Consider the following 7,500-nt stretch of genomic DNA (forward strand, 5'->3'; position numbering starts at 1 on the left):
TGTGTGTGTGTGTGTGTGTGTGTGTGTGTGTGTGTGTGTGTGTGTGTGCATGCGTGCATGCGTGTGTGCGTGTATGTGGTGCTGTGTGTTGTGGTGTGAGTTCGTGTCAACGCCGCGTGTTTGGGAAAGATAATGTTTTGAGTTTCCTGTGGTGTGCAAGTGTGACAGAGAGTGATGATGTGCGTTTGGTCTCTCCTGGCCGTTTGAGAGGGCCCACTTCCTCTCCCGCACTCCCCTGCGCTCCCCTGCGCGCCGATAAGAGGATGTGGGGAGAGGCAAACAGAAGGAGGAGGGGAGGGTAGGAGTGAGAGAGGCAGAGAGAGATGGAGAGAGAGATGTAGATAAAGACAGGAAAAGGAGAGGGGGACGGAGAGAGAGAAAGACGGAGAGAGAGAATGTGCCTTAGGAAGAGCCTTCCTCTCTCTGCCCACCGGTATCCTCCACAGCTTCACCGCACCGCGTTTGCCAGGAAACAGGCACAGGCATGGGAGTAGCACATGGAACAGGCACAGGCATGGCTGTAGTGCAGGGAGGTCAAACTTAGGCCCGGTGGCCAAATTTGGCCCATGGAGTCATTTTATTTGGCCCGCGAGATCATTTAAAATGTGGCCCACCATTACAATGCACCATTCATGTATAGTGACACACAATGTAATGTTCAAGTCTTAATACACTATACAATGTATAGTGTATTAAGACTTGAACATTACATGGTGTGTCACAAGAATATGAGTGGGCCCAGTGAAACAAATCACACTCATATGCAACAGAATATGTGCAGGCACATTTGAGTACTAATTGTGTGTGCATAATTTTAGTCTTTTTTAAAATAAAATATTGAGTTTGGCCTGTGACTTCGCTCCAGATTTTGATTTTGGCCCTTGGTCAATTTGAGTTTGACACCCCTGTACTCAGCTCACAGTGTCATACTGATCAATGCTCAGTAAACAGACATTTCGGCTTCTTTCTTCTCACAATGCGACAGTGCAAAGTGCCAAAATTGAGCTTTTTGTTATAGAAACTTAATAGACTGTATAAACAAGCAAAGTATGATGCATATTTGAACCATAGCCCCATTGAATTTGGCTCCTGGGGTGAAGTGTGTGTCAGGTTGGTGAGGTGTCGGGGTACGCCTGGCCCGGAATTGGAGGGAGTGTGTCATGTCTTGTGGATGACGATAAGGTCAAGACTGTAATTTTCCAGTCTGGGATGCGTTTCTCAACAGCATTGTTGCTAGCTGAGTTACCAACTTGCTAGCCAGGCCACGCACTCCTTACTTCTAGTCAGACCAGGAGCAATACAAATATTGTTTCTGAGCTCCGGCGAAATCGGGAACTCCACCCACTTTGTCGGGAAGCAATCAACTTTGAGCAGCTCCAACGGCCCTGGGAAGAGGCGTGTTCAAGGCAGTGACATGGTTTAACCCATTGTGTCCTGGAGACACATATACGCTGCATTCAGGTTCTTGAGATTTGAGCTGTTTTATTAAAAATGTGGGTAAGTTAGAGCTAAATGAACACATTCTAAGGCAAAACAAGAGTCCTAGCTTTTCAATATATATCATTTCATGTTTGTATGTGCTTTGGAGGCTGAGATATTTAGGATTTAATAGGCAGAGGACACCCTTTCCCAAAAAGGGCTTAGGACAAAATGCTTTTAGGACTAAGAAAATGTTAGGTTTCAACTTTGACACAGCCTTTTCTGGCCTCGTCCAGTAGCAAACCAAAGAGATTTGAAAGTCAATGATAATCAGGCTACTAGCTTTCAGTATTTCGTTGCATTGCAATTTTCCTTAGGTAAGTTGCTAAGTGGTTACCAACAGCACTTTCAAGAAACTGTGTCTTGTTTCTGGAGCTCTGTCGTTCTCTTTGGTGAATGTTCTGGTACTGTGGTCTAGTGAGGAAACCAAGGTTGTCCTCCACTGTCCTGTCTCAGGCTCTAACTTGCCATGACCTTCCTTCAACTTTAAAAAAAAATAGGATGAAGGGAAAAACAAACTTCTGGCTTTCAGGCAGCATAGTTTTGAGAAGAATAACTTTTTTCATCTTTGTCACTCTCATGCCTATAAACTGAAAGTCACACACACACACACACACACACACACACGCGCGCGCGCGCGCGCGCACACGTGCGCGGACGCACTACACATACCTACATGTTCAATAGCTCTCTTGGTACCCTATCCATCATATATTGCAATGCACACTCATATTACACACACACACACACACACACACACACACACACACACACACACACACACACACACACACACACACACACACACACACACACACACACACACACACACACACACACACAATCAGTCACATTTATGTGAGCATGCTCATGTACTCTGCTGGCCTCTGCTGGGCTCTCCCAGACCCATTCACATGTGTAGTGTAGTGAGGGATGTGTTTCCCCATCAGCCGGGTATGATGTGTTGTGGTGAGCAGGGAGGCAGGGCTGCTATACGCAGGTGATCCATACCATACCTCACTCCACACACACACACACACACACACACACACACACACACACACACACACACACACACACACACACACACACACACATACATAAACACACACACACACAGACTGGACCAGATCAGTGACGAGGTGTGTGTGTGTGTGTGTGTGTGTGTGTGTGTGTGGTGAAACTGTGGGGAGGAGCAGCGGGGTCTATAAAGAGGTCACTCTCATGTGACCCCCACGCCCAGACACCCGCCCAGACACCCGCCCAGCCTGATTTATGGCCTACTGCTCACCCCAGACTGGCAGCTCTCCATCTCCAACACCTCTTCCCTCTCTCCCTTTGTCTCTCGTTCCCCCCCTCTGTCTCTCTGTCCGCCTCCCCCTCTGTCTCTCCCTCTCTCTCTCCCTCTCTCTTGCTTTCTCTGTCCACATATCTTTCTATTTCTTTCTTTCTTTTTTTCTTTCTCTCTCTCTCTCTCTCTTTCTCTGTCTACCTCTCTTTCCCTCTCTCTGTCTCTTTCTTTCTCTCCCTCTCTCTGGCTTTCTCTGTCTACCTCTTTCCATTTCTCTCTCTCTCTCTCTCTCTCTCTCTCTCTCTCTCTCACTCTCTCTCTCTCTCTCTCTCTCTCGCCTACCTGTCTGCCTCTGTCTCTTTCTGTCCTTCTCCACTGCTCTTTCACTCTCCCTCCCTCGCTTCTGCCTTCGTCTGCCTCTGTCTCTCTCGGTCTTTCTTTGTTTCTCTCTAACCATTTCTCACTCGCTATTCTCTTCTCTCACCCTGACACTGTCTCGATCTCTTTCTCTCTGTCTGAGTCTGCCTTAACGTTCTTTCTCTCCATCTCTCTCTCTCTCTCTCTATCTCTCTCTCTCTCTCTCTCTCTCTCTCTCTCTCTCTCTCTCTCTCTCTCTCTGACATCTCTCCATTTAATTAAAATCAATTCAGACTAATTAATTGGCATAACTATTGCAAGTACAATATTGTCACTCTTCACACAAAATCTATATAGTGTGTCATCTGCAAATGTGTGGAATGGTAATTAAAATAAATTTATGGGAGATTGGAAAACACACACACACACACACACACACACACACACACACACACACACACACACACACACACACACACACACACACACACACACACACACACACACACACACACACACACACACTTGCAGAGTCTACTTCCTCATGTCTGCTGCTCTCTGGCTATCTCTTTCTTCATCCTGACCCTGTCTGTCTCCTCCCTTCTCTATCTATCCATCCTCATTATGTATTGTCCAGAATAATGTATTGGTTTGCAGTTTGGCTATCCTCTTCTTTCTCTCCTACATTCACATCCTACATACAACATATAGTCTCTCTCTCTCTCTCTCTCTCTCTCTCTCTCTCTCTCTCTCTCTCTCTCGCGCTCGCGCGCGCGCTCTCGTGCTCTCTCTCTCGCGCGCGCGCGTGCTCTCGTGCTCTCTCTCTCTCTCTCTCTCTCTCTCTCTCTCTCTCTCTCTCTCTCTCTCTCTCTCTAGTTCTCTCATGGCTTCTCCTCCCCTATTCCCCTCCTCTTAATCCCTCTCCCCTCTTCTCTCCCTTTGTCTCCAATATCATTTCCCTCGTTGCCACTTTTCTCCACCCCTCCTTCCTCTCTCCCTTCCTCCCTTCTCTCCCTCCCTTTCTCTCCCTCCGTCTTTCATGTGCCCTATTCTGCTGTGCATGACCAATGTGTCCCCAGTGCTGCCTCTGTGCCTGATGGTGTATTTGTATTGACACTCTTGACAGTGACACAGATGATGTTGCCAGATGCTGGGAGGGACCCTCTGGGAAGGCAGACGGCTGATATGACCCCTATTGTTGAGTCTGTGTTGTTCAGATGGGCGATAAGGTCATACAGAGAAACGGCAAAATAAGAATATTGGGTCACACTATACTTAGGCTTTGCTGTCACTGTATTTTTTTATGATCTTTGCTACATTCACTTCAGTGTAAAAGAGTTACAGTGTTACATTAGTTACAGTGTAAAAAAGTATGTTGCATTACGGGCTTGAGCTGTACCGTTGGGTTAGGATTGGGCATGTAAAGTGTAACTGTATTTTATTTAAAAACATTTGAGCAACCGTTTATACATGAAGTTTGAAGACTCTTGTCTAATAAAGTATAATAAAGTGTTGCCAAATATTCCGCCGACAAGTGTTGCCATATATGCCAGTGCGTAAGACAAGATGATCATGTCAATGTTTTCAGACGACATGTAAATTACACAACTGTGGTGTTTTTGGTATGTCTTTTCTATATGTTTCCCATTCCTTAACAGTATATTTTACTTAGCTAACGCTTTTTATCCAAAGCGCCATGCAGATATTTCAGGGTATTTGGTTACCGTCCCTGGAGCAGTGTGGCGATAGGTGCCTTGTTCAAGTGCACTCTAGCCATGGAGTGAGATACGGAGTGGAAGGGTGGGATTCAAACCTGCAACCCTCTAAAGCCCATCTCCTGAACTATTATGCCACAGCTGCCCAATCCCACAGTTACAGATTAATTTGTCTCTAGAAGTTGAACACAGAACAACACAAAAAACGTAATGCTTTCAATTCAGATGACACACAATACAATACCTCCAGCATTTTAGTTTTCCTTTCCACATGTTATGTTTTTCCCAGTCGAATTGATAATCTGCTACCCTCATAGGTCTGTTGGAGTTCAACCAAATAAGATAAGTGTTGGCTGCGTTGATGTCTGGCCTGTCAATCATGCCGCAGATAGACAATGGCAGCCATAGATAGCAGCCAGTCTGAGGAATAGATCAGCTCTAATGTGGGGCCGCGGCCAACAGAGGCTTGTGTTGTGAAGAGAGTAGGGGTGTAAATCACAGCTTCCATGATGACACGATTCAATATCAATTTCTTAAGGCAACAGTTTGATTATTCTCGCTACTTAAGAATGGCCCACGATACTATACGATTCGATTTTTTTTCAATGACTTTTCCACTTCTATTTTGTTGCACAATTAATAGCTAAGGCATTGGGCAGGGGGCAGCGATTCGATACTTAAGAATTGCTCAAGATACGATACGCTTTGATTCGATTGCCTTCGATTGATATCGATTATTATTTACCCCCCTAGAAGAGAATGGGTGCATATAAATGGGTCAATGATGTTTTTTGGGCTCAGACCTCAGTTGGTACAACCACTGCTGATGCCCATAAATTAATAAGTAATTGGTAATTAACATACTGCAATGAGTAGGCCAATGCTTCTTAGATAATCCGCTATGGACAAAATAAAATAATCCATACGTAGGCATTAGCTGTGATTGCACCACTCTGACATGTGCTACTACTAAAACGCCATTGACCCAAACTTCCTCATGCTGTGAGGCTCGAGGGCTCATCAGGAGTTCTCAAACATTTTGGGCCACTAACACCTAATGGAGTAGAATTTTTTGCAAGGACACCCTCCTAACTGTCATCTACGTATATGGTATTTGCCAACGATGTGCGCCACTGTTGGTCAGTGTGATGAGGGGCTGAATAACAAGCAGGTTGTGCTTTGATTACTGTAGCTCAGTGGTTCTCAAACTTTTCCCGTCATTCCCCCCTTCGGAGGGTCTGGATGCTTCCGAGCCCCCCCGCCAAGCAACTGCAGTACTCGCACAGACCGATTTTACGATCGCTACGTTGTGAATAATCAAAGGAAAGGTGACTGGTGAGATAAAACAAAGAGGGACTGCAGTGGAATGCAGATGTGTGTTCATTTCCTATACAATTAATAATATAATGTTTATAATTAAGTTATAATTAATCATTTCCTTGGGGGGGAAAAACCCAAAATCAGATGTCACACGCCCCCCCTGTGATGCCTTCGCGCCCCCCCAGGGGGGCTTACGCCCCACTTTGAGAAACACTGCTGTAGCTAAATATCACAGATCAGCTTCAGCCTGCTCTGGGGTGTATACTAAGAAGCTGGTTAAGTAGTAAACCAGGTGAAGTTAATCTCGTGGTGCCTAAATGATGCCTGCAGGTATATCTATTAGCAGGTTTACCACTTCCTGTTGGTTAACTTAATCTGCTTTATCACCTTAAAGGGACACCGTGCAGGAAATGGTAAAAAAAAAAAGGTATGCTGCAACTACGCTGCTTATTGAAACTGGGCTGCCTATTGCCAAATTAGATCTTTACATGAAAGTTTACTAAGTATTAAAAAAATATTTTCTAGTATGGTCCGAGTACAGTCATTTTTGCAGCTAAAAATGGCTATTTTTGGAAATTCAAAATGGCGGACCATCAGGAAAATATCCCCCTTTTCATGTATAATGAATACTTAGAATTTGATGCTGGTGGTAAGTATTCATGAAAAAGGTAACATTAGTGAATGGGCAGCATGTGAATGGGCAGCATGAATTCTGGAAATAAACAACTAAAAATCTCACACAGTGTCCCTTTAAATATGTTCTTAGTATACCCCCAGGGTGTAGCGTCATTCATTAGCCCCTCACTTTGAGAACAGGTCTAGTATACCTCAATGCCTCTACTATATCTCAATACACGAAAAGGTGGGAGGGCAGCGGAAGGCGACGAGACGTTGTAGAAGCGGACCTGCCCTGCCCATGTTGCCCGCTTCCTCCATGGGAGGAGGGGCAACATCGAGGCAGAGGGCTGGAGGGCATAGGGAAGGTCAGAAGGAGCGATATTGACTTGCACCCCATGTAGTGTCCTCCCTGTCCGCTGAGCTCCTGTCCTGACATGAGTGATTCCATACCTGCAGGGTGTTTTTGTTTGTGCTAAATGGAAAATGCTGCTGCTGCTACTGCCCAAGTGTGTCGAACCCCACCCCCCCTACACACACACACACACACACACACACATTACATTGCATTTGGCAGACGCTTTATAACCAAAGCGACTCTCAAAAGAGGACATAATCAAGCCAACATCACAAGCAAATACAAAATGCACAGGAAATATGCAGAACAATAAGTGCAGATGCAAAGAGGGGTGATTTATTTTTAAAATTAATAGAGAACATACA

General features: G+C 45.2%; 1 protein-coding gene across 2 annotated transcripts in view; it reads left to right on the forward strand.

Annotated features, from left to right (window-relative positions):
* Window positions 1-7,500, forward strand: part of sergef (secretion regulating guanine nucleotide exchange factor) — a 36,362-nt gene that overhangs the window by 6,941 nt on the left and 21,921 nt on the right. The gene's annotated exons all lie outside the window — the stretch shown is intronic.

This window comes from Engraulis encrasicolus, chromosome 4, assembly GCF_034702125.1.
Source record: "Engraulis encrasicolus isolate BLACKSEA-1 chromosome 4, IST_EnEncr_1.0, whole genome shotgun sequence".
NCBI classification, from domain to species: domain Eukaryota; kingdom Metazoa; phylum Chordata; class Actinopteri; order Clupeiformes; family Engraulidae; genus Engraulis; species Engraulis encrasicolus.